At 35.3% G+C, this 17,812-nt stretch overlaps 1 long non-coding RNA gene across 2 annotated transcripts; it reads left to right on the top strand.

Annotated features, from left to right (window-relative positions):
• The first annotated feature begins 9,852 nt into the window (after positions 1–9,852).
• Positions 9,853–11,397, top strand: LOC131024172 (uncharacterized). 2 transcript variants are annotated; one of them, XR_009101685.1, is made up of 4 exons: positions 9,853–10,211; positions 10,542–10,616; positions 10,934–10,999; positions 11,136–11,397. It is a non-coding gene; the product is annotated as an uncharacterized LOC131024172 (long non-coding RNA). The 2 variants fall into 2 exon arrangements; XR_009101684.1 differs by having other exon boundaries at positions 10,934–11,397.
• Positions 11,398–17,812: the final 6,415 nt, after the last annotated feature.

Genomic DNA, 17,812 nt, shown 5'->3' on the forward strand with positions numbered 1-17,812 from the left:
AAAGAATTTTATTTTAGAAAAATTATCCGATATCATAATAATACTATATTACTCCCTCCGTCCGCCAAGATTATGTCACAATTACTATATTGGGCGTCCGCCAAGATTATGTCACTTTCCTTTTATGGCAATGGTCCCACCATCCTCTTTAATATTTTATCCTTATTAACACTCTTTATTAAAAAAAAAAAACACTCAAAATTCAATTTCAACCACTCATCTCATAAAGTGGTGGGACCATTTCTCCACTGCATCAAAATCATCACCAATTTTATTAAATCCCGTGCCTAAGCAAATTGCCATAATCTTGACGGACGGAGGGAGTAGTATTTTGATTTTTAAATTGAAATATGTTTTATAGTGACCGGGGATGTTTAAATAAAAAAATGTTACAAAATAATATTACTATTATACCTGATGATTAGCTCGTTAATCTTCACATTTCACACCTAATGATGAGTATCGAAATTCCTATGTTTTTTATTCTTAAAAATAAATCCCCAACACTAAAAGAATGAGTCACATAAATTATAAAGTGAACAAGCTGAGAAAGCAACGATAGGGCTTCCTATGTTCAATTAATTCATTTAAGTGCATAGGATTAAGGAGATTAAACATTTAATTTTATGTTCATGAATTTAATTTATGGCGTAGAAAAATAAAAAGATATTGAATTTATATTCATAGTATATTAAATTTAGTATTTTAAAATAATAAACTTTTATTAGGAGCATTTAAGGTAAATCATATTTTCAGTAAAACAATTTGTAACTTTTTTACCTATACTGATCCGGATCAATTTGCTCCGTAAGGATTTATCCATAGGTTAAATAGGTTATGATTTTAGGTATCATAAAAGCTTGTTCTTGAAGAGGTTATTGATGAATTCTCACAAAAAAAAAGGTTAAATAAGTTAGGATTTTATGCATTGAATATGAGGTATCACAAAAGCTTGATCTTGAAGAGGTTATTAATGATTTTGCTTCTCAAGATGCTAGAAGATGTAAATTATTTCTATAATTGTTTGATCATTGTTTTACTGTTTATTGTACTTTATAGTAATGTTACAGTTGTGCAGCTATCTAAAGTTTGCTACAAAATTATCGAAGCTTCATTTTTTAGGGAGGCTTTTTTTCTTGGGCAAAGGTCACTTTCAGTCCCATCATTTTAGCAAATTCTCAAAAATATCTCAACCTAAAGATATTACCAAAATATTGATACTCAACCTAATAAAAAAATATTATTCGTGTTTTATTAAAAAAATTCGGCTCCTGAAAATCAACGTGGATTGACGGATCTCCAACATGAATTGTCTATATGGATGTCAAAAAATAAAATAAAAAATGAATATACACTTAATTCTAAGCAAAATCGTTGATCGTGGAGCAAAATGATGAGGGTGACTACATCATAATGGGGGCAGAGGGATGAGACGAGCTCCGATTGTAGACAAAAGATAAGTTGGCCCAATCGATCTTCTGATGGAATACGTCTTGGAAAGAAGGTCGCGCGCAGAAAGCGACGTAATGATGTGTAAATCACTATGTGGATGGCAATTGGCAACCGGATGAGAGCTAGTGTCAAACGGCTGTTGCAGCTTTTCTTAAAATTTTTGAGGAAGGGAGGGAGTATTATAAAATTATTTTCTAAAGCAATTAATTTTGAATTAGAGTCTAATTAATTATTTAGACAATTAAATCATTAATCAACTTAAGCTTAAGTGTTGCTTGATTAATAAATTAATCTACAAAGGCAAAAAATATACAAAAATAGAAAATGAAAAAAATACACCCCAAAAAAGAAATTAATTGGCAGCCCAACTTTTAATTAATCTGAGGACCAAATATTTTAATAAAAATCAGAGGCCCGAGCAATTAATAATCTGGCCCAAATATTAATTAAATGTAGCCCAATTTCATTTACCTAGCCGCCCAAACGATAAGCCCATATCTTAAATAAAAAAAGCCCTTAGTTTTACTCCCTCCGTCCCACAAATCTTGACACGTTTTCCTTTTTGGGTTGTTCCACGAATTTTGACACATTTCCAAATAAGATAATAATTATTACATTCTCTCTCATACTTTATCAACTTTATTACATTCTCTCATACTTTATCACTTTTATTACATTCTCTTTCCTATTTTATCATTTTTATACTTTATTAATTACACACTTAAAACACTAATTTACAACTCCTTAATTCCAGTGGCAAAACCAAACGTGTCAAAATTCGTGGGACGGAGGGAGTAATTTTAAAACAAGTCCGTCTTCGACGCTATGGATGCTTTGCGCCTCAAATTTAGGGTTGTTTGTGCTAGCTTAAATATCAAATTGGATCGACAACTGTTTGATGTATGTTGCGTGCGAGAATTTGGGAGGGGGCTTCAGCCCCCCCCCCCCCCCCTAGCCCCCCGGCTCCGTCCCTGGTTGCGTATTGCTCCGATTTGATACATATGCTTTTCATTTGAGGAGTGATGAGAGCTAACAATCTTTTGCATTTCCACATATGATCACTTTGTTATAGTTTTAGTGTTTTTGTATATCTTGAAGTTCTTTAGTTTGGAAGGTCTTTAGTTTTATCATGTTGCTAGTGAATCATGGGAATTTTTTAATCTCTTGGGGATGTTTAGTCCGAAGAACTAGTCTTGATACATAAAAATAAGGGTTATTAGTGTTTTATGTCCCGAACTTTCAGCGTTTTCCACGAAATGTCTCGAACTTTCATTTTTTCCTAAAAAATCTCAAACTTTCAGTTTTTTTTCATAAAATGTCCCGTTATACAAAATTCGATGACGGAAAAATGATAAAAAAAAAAAAAAATCAAACTTTCAGCGTTTTTCAACAATGATGGTTCCTAATATGGTTTTCCAACAATGACGGTTCCCAAAATATTTCTTCCGATGAGATAATTCATCATTTTGTCACCGAATTTTATATAGCGGGATATTTTATGGAAAAACTGAAAGTTCAGAGTTTTTTAGGAAAAAATAAAAGTTCGGGACATTTTGTGAAAAACGCTGAAAGTTTGGGACATAAAACACTATTAACCCTAAAAATAATAAGGTTAATTACTTTTATGTATTAAAACTTTGGGATATTTCAATTTTTTTGATTATTTATATTAGTTTTGTTTGATTATTTCTATCATTTAAACTAGTTTTATTTGATATTTACTCTAATTAAAGAAATTTTACTCTTGAAAATAAAAATACCAATAATGTATTTTACCAACCATACAAAGTAGACACCCTTTAGAAGCCAACCATTTGAGACTTACCACTCCAAATATTACTTAGAGCATCCGCACGCTCTACTCGATGGCTTACTCGAGTAGAGCGTTGCGGGGGGGGGAGGTCTACTCGAGCATTACTCGAGTGCTCGTGTAGCACTCGAGCGGCGCGTGCTGTGCACGCGCCTCAATTAAAAAAAATATATATTTCAACAGCTTTTAACGGCTTTTTGAATTTTTTTTCCAACGGCTCTTTTAGCTGTTTGACACCTTTTTTTTTATTTTTTATTCTCTTCTTTTCTCTCTATAAATAATACTTCTCCCTCCCTCATTCATCACAACTCACTCCTTCTTCCTCCTTCAATTTTTCTTGCAAAATATCATCTTTGTTCTTCCAAAAATGCCGTCACCCCAACATGATTCTTCGCCTGATTCCGACGAAGTAGCTGAAAGGTTCATGGAGTTGGTAGAGTTGTAGAAACAAGTGCTTGCTCCATACCGCTCCCCACCGGCGCTAGATCCGGCGCGTGTCAAACGTCCCCGATCATACGTCCACCGTGATCGTGAAGAGGCCCATGTACGTCTTATGCAAGACTACTTCATCGACAATCCAACGTACGGTCCTACTTTTTTTCGGCATCGTTTTCGCATTGTTCTTGAGCATCGTCGAAGCTGTTCAAGGTGAAGATATTTTCTTCCATATGAGCATTGATGCAATCGGTCAAGACTTTCTTTCTCCTTTACAGAAATGCACGTCGGCTATCCGCCAATTAGCCACCGGGATTAGTGCGGATGTTTTCGATGAGTATCTCAAAGTGGCCGACTCAACCGGGCGTGTATGCCTCAAGAAGTTCTGCAAGGCGGTCATCCGGGCTTTTGGAGCCTATTACTTGCGCCGTCCAACGCCAACTAACGTCCAACGCCTCCTTCATATGCACGAGGCGCGACACGGTTTTCCCGGGATGCTCGGGAGCTTAGACTGCATGCATTGGGCGTGGAAGAACTGCCCAAAGACGTGGTACGGAGCCTACAAATGCGGGGATCAGGGAGAGCCCACCTTGATATTGGAGGTCGTTGCATCCCACGATTTGTGGATTTGGTACGCCTTCTTCGGCGTCGCTGGTTCGAACAACGACATCAATGTGCTGAATCAGTCGCCTCTCTTCTCCGACGTGTTAGGAAGGAACTGCGGCGCCGGTGGTCTTTCATGCCAACCAGCGCGAATACCGGATGGGCTACTACTTGTGTGACGACATATATCTGGAGTGGCGTTGCTTCGTCAAGAGTCCATCAATGGCAACCAATCCGAAGGAGGCAAGGTTCAAGAAGATGCAAGAATCGGCACGGAAGGATATCGAACGCGCCTTCGGAGTCCTTCAAGCTCGGTGGGGAATCATTCGAAGTTCGGCGCGCAATTGGTACGTAGAGCACCTTAAGGACATCATGTTGTGTTGCATCATTCTCCACAACATGATTGTGGAGCACGAAGGTGAAACGGCTCTCAACTGGAGAGATGATGATGGGGCGTCTAGCAGTGCTTCGACGGAGAGTGCTGGACAAACACCGGTGTCCTTCGAGGAATATGTGCGAAGGGATATAATTCTCCGAGATAGACATCTACATGCTCAGCTCCGAAATGATTTGATGGAGTACCTTTGGGCACGTTTCGGACCTCTAGGACCAGAGTAGTTAATTTTTAGAAATTGTTTTTATTTTATTAAAGTTTTATGTAATATTTAGAATTTTAAAATTAATGCAATTTAAATTTGAAATAAATTGTGTTATTTAAATTTGAGCAATTAAATTTAAATAAAAAACATAAAAATCAAAACTAATGTTATCAAGTAGGCTATCAAGTAACCCCAATGCAGCACTACTTACTCAATGTGGTCCCCCACTATCAAGTAAGCCCATTGCGGATGCTCTTAGCGCCAATTTTTAAATTGTTTGGCCACGTAACCTAACTTGCTCACTTTCTTCGTTGGATTGATATGCTTGCATGCAGAGGTAGGCCTAATAATTAGGGGCAGAGCCAGGATTAGGGATGACAATTTAGTTGCGGGTAATGGATATCCGTGATTATCCGACCTTAATAGATACGAGTTTGAGAGGCATTTGATATTCACAGATAGTTTTGTGGTTACAATTCACTATCTATTTAGTTTGTAGGTATGAGTTTGGATACTTACTATCCATACCTGCAAAACTCATTTACCTGCAAAAAATACCCTGAAATATCCACGAAATACCCTTAAAATATGAGCTTTGGATATACATATCAGATATGTGTCAACATATCATTTCTCAAAGCAGACCCAAATTAAACACCCTAAACCTTAAGGCCCTAACACTACCTAAACCCTCAGGGTAGCGGTCTCGCAGGTATCCGACGGGTAGCGGATGCCGGGTATCCGACGGGTAGCGGGTTGGCGGATACCTGATGGGTAGTGGGTATCCACGGGTGGCGGGTTTAGATAACATTTGATATCCACAGATAGTTTCGTGGTTAAAATCTACTATCCATTTAGTTCGCGAGTATGGATATGGATAGCCTATCCGTGCCCGTCGTACCCGATTGTCATCCCTAGCCAGGATTTATCAAAAGTCTAATAGTTAGGGGCAGAGCCAGTATTTTTCATTAAGAAGAGTTGAATTTATTGATATACGACGTTAGAAAGTATCTTCACTTGCTCCAAATTTATTTTTAGCATTTCATACAATTCATTTTTATGTCTAATGAAATTTTAATAGGCTTATGATTAGGACTTAGTCACTTACTATAATAACTAGTATGTTCCCTCGTGCGATGCACAATGAACATTGAGATTGAACTATATTTTAAATAAATAAATATAAATATTAAACAAAATCAAAATATAAATAAATACAAATTATTTAAAAAATTAACACTGATTACTCAATCAAGAACCTATATCTAAAATTATTTTCCAACCTTATTGAATACCAATTAAATTTTATTAATTGATAATGAGTATAATTATATAAATTCATCAAAAATCAAAAGCAACTATAAATAATAATAAGTATCAGTTATGTATCATATAGATATTTCGAGATGTACAAAATCATCTATTTGCATGTATTATTTTTTTTGAATGAATATTACCATTAAAAATTGTATGATATATAGATTTTTACACTAAATTAAAGATTTATTTTATGAAATTTAATCTAAGATACATATGGGATTTTTTTTTCACAAATCAATTTAACATTTTCTTAGACAAAACAAAATAGAGAAAGGAGAAGAGAATACTGAGAGAAATTTATTGGAGAAAATATAATTTTGCAACTCTACTTTTATATATTGTGTAGATATAGATTTATATTGCATATATTCTTTTATTACCGAAAAAATATTTAATATAAATCTCAAATTAAAATCATGATACAATCATTAATTTTAATATAAAAATTATCAAAAAATAAATTAAAAAATAAATAAATATAATTCTTTAATTTCCCAAAAATCACCTTTTTTCTCTCGTTCTTCTCTCATCTTTTCTCTCTAATTTTTTGGTTATCTAACTTCTATTCTCTCTCATCTTTGCTTTTTCTTTCTCTCTCATGTGTCTTCTCTCTCCCCTCTCTCTTTTAATTTTTAAAATATTATTCTCAATTAATGTTATAATTGCAAAAATGCCATTAAATTGATGAAAAAAACTGATATTTTATACTCCCTCTGTCCCCAAATAACTTCCTAGTTGGGGACGCATGGGTTTTAAAGAAATATTGTTAAGTGTATTGAAAGTGGTAAAAAAAATGTTATAATTATTATTGTAAGTTGCGAAAATGTGTTATAATTAGTATTGAGAATGATGAAAAAGTGAAAAGTAAGAATAAATAAAGTATTATTAGTGGTGGGGTAGTTTCCTAAAATGGAATAGGAAGTTATTTGTAGGACGATCCAAAAAAGAAATATAGGAAATTATTTTGGGGACGAAGGGAGTATTATATATAGATAGTTGTTCATATTCTACCAATTCAACAAGTACAGTGAAAACATAAAAAGAGTCAAATTCAATAATTTGTTTCATCTTGTATGTGTTTTTTTTTTTATAAAAAAAACTAGTATTTGCACTCATGTCATGCATGAAAATAATTTTATATTTTATTATATATATATATATATATATATATATGATATCAATTTAATTATTATATAAAAAATTATAAATATAATAAAAAATACTAATAGTTCAATTTTTTACAAATGGTAACAAAAAAACAAAGAAAAAATAGCACCCAAAAGGTGATACACATAATCCCAAATGGAAATCAACGGCGGAAATCAACGGCGTAAACCGCATAGTTCAATTTTTCATAATACCAATCTAACTTTGTAAATATTTTTGATTTTTCATAATATCAATTTAATTTGTGGGGATTTTAGCCTAACATGCTTACAAACAAACTACCTCAAACAAAATGAAACATAATCAAAGAGAATGAAAAAGAGATTACATATCCTATTGTGTGGCTTTCTTCAATCTTCTTAATTTTCTCCTTTTCAATGCTGTCAATCTTGGGTAGATAGGTATATTAATGGAGGCTAGAGTTTGGTGGGGAAGATTTGGGGATGTATTGAATGTATGAGGATGGTGAATGATGGAGAGAAAATGAAGATTTGAAAGTTTTTTGGCTAAAAATCTCGTATGGGACCCACATTTGGGGGGATTCCGTATTTTTTCCGCGATCACGGTAGTGGCCGCGGTTAGGAACACGGCAAAAAAGGGTAGGGGACCGCGGCCGCAACCCGAATCGTGGAAACTCCCTGACTTGGTGCACAACAGGCAGCGGTCCCACTCACGGCCGCGAGTGGTGACCGTGGGTCTTCGCCTTCCCTCAGTCGTTGGGCCATGGTCGTGGGATCCTTTGCGCAATCGACTTTGTCTGCACTGTTCTCCGTCGTCCGAGCTCTGATTCCATCGCCGTTTGCGCTTACAGGTTTCTCTCGTGTTGTACTTCAACCGCATATTTTTACATTCCTTCAATTGATCTTTGATTTTTCTTGAAATCACTCCAAAACTACACCAAGGCATCAAATCTATATAAAGTACAATAATGGGATACAAACACACATTAACAATCAAAACATGCAGGAAAATGATAACAAATCATAATTAGATGAGGTAGGAAAATCATGTTTGTCAACCCCCCCAAACTTAAAGCATTGTTTGTCCCCAACAAAGAGAAGAGAAATAAGACTAAACAAACATGTGAGAATGAATTGATGTAATTTCAAGGGCTTCAAAAATTTCAAAAATATTTCACAAGTGTATCACACGTAGGTATGCACTTCAAGAAGTCACAAGTGATAATAAGTTCAACATTATAACCTTCAAGCTTGAATCCTCACAAGGTGGATGTTTCAATGGTGCACTCGACTCTTAAGTGTTTAGGATGGATGTATTTGCACTCAAGTTGAATGTATGCAATCTACCATAAGTTTGCCATTAATCATAACTCTCTATACTTCAATGTATTATAAATAATGATAAAAAAGACTTTTATTAGGTTGTAATGAGTTTCTTTGGTAAGATGATGTGTTTTTAGGCAAACTGACTCATATCCCATACAATTTAACAATCACAAAATGAACAAGTCATATTCACCATTTTTTTTTCTCATCAATCAACAACCCTATATCCTCACATTGCTTATTTTCCACCTTTAGTGATACTTACCATTGATAAACATATGTTTTTTCCTCTTGGTGTATCATATTTGATGCTTAGTTGTGAGAATTTTGTGCGTTTGATGATTTATTTGAGTGAATATTGGTTTATTATTAAGAACTTGTTACTTGTTGTTTGAGCGCATTTTTCAGAAAATATTGAAGCATAATTTGGAAGAATGATCTGAAATAAAAGTTGTAGATCATCTCAATATGAGTTCGTGGGCTCAAATGGATCTCAAATCGCAATTTAGAAGCGGCAGATCTGGACGAAATATGAAAGTCGCATGCAGGAGTGAAAAACGGCAACCGGGAAACGACGATCGCCGATTTCTGAGGTCGGTCGCCGATTCTTTTGTTTTGTCCACGTTTTTGCCGATTTTTGGGCTTTTATCAGTATTTTTGAGCTCTGTACTATATTTGGCATTATGTACTGTATGATCACTTTGCGTCTTTAGAGTATTATAGACATGTGAGGTTGAAGTAGATAATGGCCTGCCTTTATTAATATCAGGTCTATATAGGGCTCAACGCTTCTTGGTTTAATTGCATGTACTGAGGTGCGCTAATGCGTGGTTGGTCAAAATGGTTTTCTGGCATAGGGTGTCCCTTGCCTTTTTACTCAAAGGATAGATTTTTATCATACAATAAAAGTGCATGTGACGAGTGAAAAGGGGAGGGGAACACATGCTATTGATAATTTATAACCGGTAGATATACATAGTAGTGAATATCTTAACCGATGACCGATCAAGTTTATATTTGTTGATTCATTGCCTTGCCCAGGTTCTCCTTTTATTTAGATTCTTTCTTTTAGTGTTTCAATTTTTATTTCCTTTTATCTCTTGCCCATGATACTGTCTCTTGAGACTCCGATAAGTTCTCCTGTGACCAGGATGATACGTTCACCTTTCCCCTTCTCCCTGTGGGATTGACCCTAGCGTATCACTGGCACTACGCCTTTATTGGACAAGAAGAATTATAAATTTATTTACAAGAAGTTGAAACGACGACTTCATTAATTCGAAAGCACAGCTTTGTCCGCCTCCACCACCGTCGCACCTCCACCACCAACCTCGGGCCATTGCTAGATCCGAGAAGAAAATATTAGGCGAAGGAGGCTACTGCTCGCCGAATCCGTAGCAGCAGCAGCATCATGCAGTGGTGCGCCTTGCCACCGCACACCCGTCACCTCCGCCGGAGCAGACCTTCTCCGCTGAACGCAGCCCATCTCCGCCGTTTCTGATAATGTCGAGTTCCGTCAACAATAATAATGAATCTGAGGTAATTTTCTAGTTCGTTTCGCCTGTGGTGATTCACGAAATCGTTGTCTTGAAGATGTTTGTTTTTAGTAATAAACTTGAAATATCGTTAGAACTATTGTTAGAACAATTTAGTGTTGAAATTTATATGTTGGTTGTGTGCTGAGATTGAATATTGTTGTTATTTCAGTGATATTTAGATTGAATAGTGTTGAATTTCGATTATTGTAATGAGATTGAATAGTTGGTATTAAATTTCGATTTTTACTAGAACAATCATATTTGATTGATATTGTTTATCTCTATTCTAGCAACTAACGGTGTCTCACACTTTCATTTTCTTAAAATGAAGAAGTTAAAAACTCTCTGCAGCATCTCTCTTCAGATATGAGCAGCATCAGTTTCCAGTCATACTCTTCAAGTGCAGGTTGAGTATACATTCTCCTAATCGTGTCTTAATCTTTACATGTTTGTTTCTATTCCAAATTTCAAGCATGTGGTCTTAGTCGAACCTAATAGCTTGTTGTAACTTTGTGCTCCAAGCATGGAAAATAATGTCTACACCATGCCTTGAGTTTGTTTTTTAAGCTCAATGTTCTATCTAGTATGCTACTACACGAACTTGTTAGTATTATTTCTTTCTTATGCTCCTCTTTAAACCTAGAATTAGTTCAGCTAATGAATCAAACAAATTTTAAATTGAAAGTATAACATCTTATACTTCGTTATTTTTCACTTTCTCAGCTCCTTCAAAACGTATGAACAGTTGGAGTTTTGATGAGAAGGTTTTAATGGGGGTCACTTTATAAGGTAACTTCAAGAACTCATGTCAATCAAATTGGAATAATCCATTTATGATTTTTTTTTTTTTCATTTTCCCTTTTGTTGATATTAGATATTGGCCTTTCAGATTCTTCTTTATCATTAAGAGAGATGTCATTTGCAGGTGTTAGTGTCTTTCCAGCGTAGGCGAGCAAGTAGCTAAAGATATTCGGCTAATTGATGCTATAGCTGAAAAGCAAGCTCAATTTTTTTTCTGAAGAATGCAAGTTGTTTCCAGCAGATGTGCAGATCCACCATTGATTCTATCACAACTTGGCGTTTATGATTATTTTGTACTCTGTTGGAACTATTTTTATTTTATTTTGATATATTGAGAAACACTATGTCAATGTGTCTTGAAAATGTATTTCATTTATTTATATGAATGCATTAGGTGTTTTAAAAATTGCTGTCAATTTTAAATATATTTACAAGCAGGGTTATATTGTGTATTAGTATAAATTAAATTATTACAGGCAAGGAAATTAATAAATTGAATTATTTGTCGATATTGTATAGGAATTGTCCAGTGAAAACGTGTGTAATAGTCCAAAATGAACTATTACACACTTTATTTAAAAAAGTATGTAATAGTGCAATTTGAACTATCACACACATTTTCGATGTATTCGTTGATTATATAGGAAATGTCCAGCGAAAAAATGTGTAATAGTACATTTTGAACTATTACACATTTTTTCGCTGGGCATTTGTAAATTTACACACTTTAAAATTGAAAATGTGTGTAAATAAGATCTAACATATATTAACTATTTTTTTTTTGTAAATATGTAATCAAACATTTATATTACAATTCTTTCGATAGTTCAAATTTAAACTATTATACACTTCTTCTCTTTTACACTAGTATGTATATATGTCAAACAATTTTTTTTAATAAATAGCATTTATATTAAAATTCTTGTAATAGTTCAAATTTATAAAAATAAATATATAAACACATATATATAGTGTGTAGCATTTTATAAAAAAATAATTATGCTCTTGTCTAGCGAAATAATGTGTAACAGTTGAAAATTAACAATTACACACTATTACATATTTTTCGTGTAACACTTCGTTTTGCACTGTTACACATATTTTTAATTTTTTTTGTCCATATTGTACATGAAATGTCTTGCGAAAAAGTGTGTAATAGTTCAAAATGCACTATTACAAACTATTTTAATAAAAGTGTGTAATAGTGCATTTTCAACTAGAGTTAATATATAAGAATACCCACTTTTATATAGCAAAAATAAATTTTACCACTCAAATAAAAATTTAAAAGAATACCCACTTTTCGTGTTAAAGGACTAAATTACCCCTCTATATAAATGAGCAAACCCTAGCCTTCTCTCATTCTCTCATCTCTCCCTTTCTCTCTCTGTATACGCTCTCTCTTTATCTGGCTCTCTCTCTTCCAAGCGGCGCCACCACATGCTCCCACGGCCACCGCCAACTCCGTCGCCCACGACCAGGCCAGCAGTAGCGCCACCGACCCCGGCGGCGGCATATCCGCCATCTCCCCTTCTCCGATCTCAGCCGGCGCCGTGTGATGCCCCGCACTTTTATATATATATATTAGATTAAATATGTGCGTTAATTAGTTATAAAATTCTTTTGCTTAATTAATAATTTCTTGTAATTATTTGTTAAGACAATATTATTTCAACAAAAGCCTGTATAAGAGATACAAAGTTGCGATTTAATATTTAATCATAAATCAAACCAATAAATAATTTATTGGTTTAGCCACGCGTTGAGATTTTATTTAATCAGTTGATTAATGCAATCAATAATATTAGAAGTTTTAGATTTATAACCGATTTAATAAATCGTGTTATAAAATTTCTAGAATTATAACTTGAGCTCATGTCAATAATAATTTTATTTCTTCGCGCTATATGAGTTAACATTAAGTCGTGAATTAATTCCGACTTTCACATATTAAATCTCAAGATTGAGGATTTAATTTAGCAAGAATTGGAGAATTATTACAGAAATGAATAAGAACTAGGAGAAACTAGATCACGGCACATCAAAATCCTACTACACGTATGTCTCGATTTTTCGTCCAACACATCAATTCCTACACTATTCCCTACACTATTCCACCTTCCCCTCCAACACATCATTACTGCAGCAATTCTTTTTCAAAGCTGCAATATCTTCCCTGCAATCCATCACACCCAAAAAGGCCCAATTTCAAGAGAAGATGATCACGCCGAGAGCAAAGTTTTCAAAGGCGGCAGAAGAAAATCTACAACAATCTATAAGTTTTCAAAAGCTGCATTTAAAATCTCCAACTCCCTACACCAAAAATTCCACATTTGAGCGTGGAGTCAGTGCTATCGGGAGAATCATTGTATTAAATAGCAAAACACTGCAACCAGGTAGGCATTACTTTCATATATATATCAAGCAAAGTAAATATTTACATTTGAGCAAGTTATTTTTTTTTGAAGCGAGTAATATTTCAACTATTGTCTTGTCATAAATGTTTTAGATTTTCGTATAATATTTATCTGTCAGTTTATAATCGAATTTGGATCCTGAGTGGATAGCTATCCTGCCGGGATTAGTGTACACAGTGACCGTGAGTCATCGAGCGGGTTGGCCGGTCAAGTGTCCGTGAGAGGTGGCCACCTCTCCTGCACACAGCTTCAGATATGATAGAATACAAAAGAACTTAGAATGATTAGTCGAACTTTAGAATCACAAATGAATTTAGTATGCTTGGACATTTATAAGTAAAAATCCCTGGTTATACTTTTGAAATGGCATGACAATTTATATTTTATTAAATATGTATATGATTTTCGGCATATGTCTACTGAGCACTTTGTACTCAGCCCTGCATATATCTAAATGTGCAGGTTGAGCAGTGATGGGTGATGATGGGGTGTCGTGCGAAGCTTTGTCATATTTACTAAATAAACTCTTGGCGATACATGTCTTCATACATGTATCATGTTCTTATTTTCGCTGCGAACACTCAATTATGATGCAACTTATTCTATTATGTCGGATTATCAACTCAAGTGATTGTATAAACACTTTAATTGGATGCTCATGACCGATTACTAGCTATTATCTATATATGTGTGACTTGTTCTCATATTATATCTCAATCTTAGTTCAAATCCTGTATGATTATTTATTACCCCTTTCTATCCCCTCTCCTAATTTCACTTCCCTATTCACGGTTTCCCGACTTACCTATCCTTAGTTAAGTTCGGTCGTGACACGCCGATTTCTCTCTCTCTCTCTCTGTGTAAATCATCCGTCTCCACCACCGTGTCGCCGCCGCTGCTGTCGTCGGCTTTCTCGCTGCTTGTGGAAATCTGGCGACTGCGTTGTTCTGCTTCCGACCGCGTCTAGCAGAGCCTGGCCTCGGCCGCGCCGCCCCGTCCATCACCACGACGCCGCCCCGCCCCAGATCTGCATTGCCGCCTCGCTCCGGCTAGAGTAAGGCACATATCTGAAGATCTCCGTCATCGTCTACAAGGATCTCAGATTATTTCTTCATCTTGGAATCATTGGGATGAGAATGAGAATGATTTAGGGATTCTAGATTTTGAGGATTGTTCTTATTCAATTACTTTAAGAAAGTATGCCATTTAGAAGAGAAATTTGAGGAAAAGTTAAAGTCAATTTGAATTTAATCGAAAAAAATATAAGTAACGAAGAAATTGATGAAAATCACGTAATTTTGTACAAATGTTCTTGAATTCATAACCAGGTTTATGAATTCACAACTGAATTATCAGCGTTGGTTAGTTTTTCTTTACCGACGCACAAAGAAATTTTTTTGTTGCGAATGAACAAGATATTGAGGAATTGTCCATACGTAAAATCATAATTATTGATACGCGAAAAGGGAAATCTTGTGTTACAGTAAGACAACATTTTACCATATTTAACAGACTAATAGAATATATATATATAAAATAGATAATAGAAAGAAAAAAGAAATCTATATCTATAATATATATATATATATACAAAGAGAGAGAGAGAGAAGGGTTCAACAGAGAATGCTAAATATTTAGAGAATAGAGAAATCGTGAAACAAAAACGAACATATCTATAATTTTGATGAACAAATCAATGTATAGCATTGATTTTAATGGTTCTTATGTTCTCACGATAAGTGTGGTTCTCATTATAACCACACCCTATATATATATATATATATAGGGTCAAGTTAAACAGAGAATTATTATATATTTCATTTTGAACAAGTCTATAAATTTTACGAACAAATTAACATAACTAACGAACAGACGTATTTAGTAAAAAAAGAGAAAAACTCGCCACCAACAGGATTCGAACCCGGAGCAAATTGCTGTTCATGCGGTACATTGATCTGTTCATAAAAATTGTAGATCTGTTCGTTTTTATTTCACGAATTCTCTATTCTCTAAATATTTAGCATTCTCTGTTTAACTTTTCTCTCTCTCTCTCTCTCTCTCTATATATATATATATATATATATATATATATATATATATATATATAAACGAATAAGTTTTGGAATTTGCATCTTCAAGTGACTTAATAAGATAAATTAAACGATTTCCTACTTTTTCAAAGATTCCATGTATAGGGAATCATTAAAAATATTTCTATATTTTTCAACCATTTCATTTTACCAAGTTCAATGTTAGCCAGATTAGTCAACATTTATATGTTTCGATGCAACAACAAGATGTTATTTGTAACAAGTAGTTTTGTTGGTTGGTTAATTGGTCACATTTTATTCATGAAATGGCTTGGGTTGGTATTAGTCTGGATACGGCAAAATCATTCTATTAGATCGAATAAGTTCACAACTGAAATAGTGTTGGTTGTGAATTCAAGTTTTATTGGTTGTGAATTCACAACTTGAAATAGTGTTGGTTGTGAACTCACGCGAATTCACAACCAACACTTGTTATTCACAACCAATAGTTGAATTCAGTTGTGAATTCGAATTTTAAAGCTTGAATTCACAACCAGTGAACTGTGGGTATTTGTAAAATTTTTATATGTAAGGGTAAAATGGTAAATGTGGGTATTTTTTAAATTTTTTGATCTTAGTGGGTATTTTTTTAATTGGGGTAATTGCCTGTAAATCCCTAACGTTTACACGGAATTGGTTTTTGCACCTATTTTTATTTTTCTTCTTTTAAATACATAACCTTTAGTTTTTGTCTCAAATTTGTCCGGCGACCGATTTTTTCTTACGCCGGCGCCGGAAATGCCACTGTGGCAGCCGAAATTGATGAGGTGGCAGCCGAAATTGACACATAAACATAGTTTTTACATGTGGCAAAAAAATAAAATAAAAAATATTTCCAAATCATCATCATCTTCCATACACCCTTATCCCTCCTCCCCCAACTCGCAGCTGCCTCCCCTGCCAGCACCACCAGCGCCGCCCCTTCGCCGCCCCCTTCCCTCCCCCAACCCGCCGCCGCCGCCACCACCACCACCGGCGTCTGCATCATCAAAAATTTGAAACCCTATACCCAATTCCTCTCGATTTCCACGAATTCAATGGAAAACTCATCTCTCAAGCCCGTCCCTGCTAACCTCCTCGCCTCCTCCACCGCGCAGAAGTAATCCGCCACCGCCTCGGACTGCACCGGCTTGCCTGCTCGCAAGCGTGAACAACGAACCACCACCACCACCAAATTTCGTCAGCCCTTCCCACCACCACGACCAGCACCAAATTTCACGAACACTCTCAGCACATCTGGAATTGCAGAGCACCGCCCGCTCAACTCCCATGCCTTCAACCTTACTAGATTGAACGGATCGCACCTGAAATTGAATCGCTGATTAAATTCTAGATCCGTGAAATTGATCGATCCATCTCACCCGTAGCATTGGGCTGCAGCGGAGGGTCGGGAATGGGGATGGAGCGGCGGTGGGTGGGGGAGCTTCTTGATCTCGAGCTTGGTGAGGCAGAGGACGGCGGCGGGTGGAGCTTGATCGAGATCTGGAGCTTCTTCCGCTGCTCCAGGCGGTAGAACATTGGTGGTGGTGGCTGCGGGTGGCGGAGGTGGCAGGGGGCGGCGTCGTGTGGGGAGAGGGAGAGTTAGGGTTTGGACTGAGGGAAATGACGATTGGGGGGGAAGGGGGGTTGATTTTCCTTTTTTGTTTTTTTTTTTTTTTAATTTTTTTCCACATGTATTTTTTATTTCATTTTTTTTAGATTTTTTTGCCACATGTCAAAAAATGAGCCAAGTGGAGAATTTCGGCTGCCACCTCATCGATTCCGACTGCCACAGTGGCATTTCCGGTGCCGGCGTAAGAAAAAACCGATCGTCGGACAAATTTGAGACAAAAACTAAAGGTTAGGTATTTAAAAGAAGAAAAATAAAAATAGGTGCAAAAACCAATTCCGTGTAAACGTTAGGGATTTACAGGCAATTACCCCTTTTTAATTTTACTATTCAAAAGTGGCTATTTTCAAAATCCACTCTTTAAACTATTGCACACTTTTTCGCCGAACATTCGTAAATGTACACATTTTAAAATTGAAAATGTGTGTAAATCTTCGTTGGGACAAACGCAAATCTTCTTTCCCCACCTTCATATTTGTTATCTACCCATGATCCTCCATAGGATATAACCATGGATGTTGGACACATATGTTACAAAATAAAAAAAACATTATATTAAAAAATCATATACTTATAAATAAACTAAAATAATTAATATTTTGAAAAAATATCATTTTTATAGGGAATTCCTATCAAAAATATGTTTACACACATTTTTGGTCGATAAAGTGTGTAATAAAGCATT

Source organism: Salvia miltiorrhiza, chromosome 5 (assembly GCF_028751815.1).
Source record: "Salvia miltiorrhiza cultivar Shanhuang (shh) chromosome 5, IMPLAD_Smil_shh, whole genome shotgun sequence".
Classification (NCBI taxonomy): domain Eukaryota; kingdom Viridiplantae; phylum Streptophyta; class Magnoliopsida; order Lamiales; family Lamiaceae; genus Salvia; species Salvia miltiorrhiza.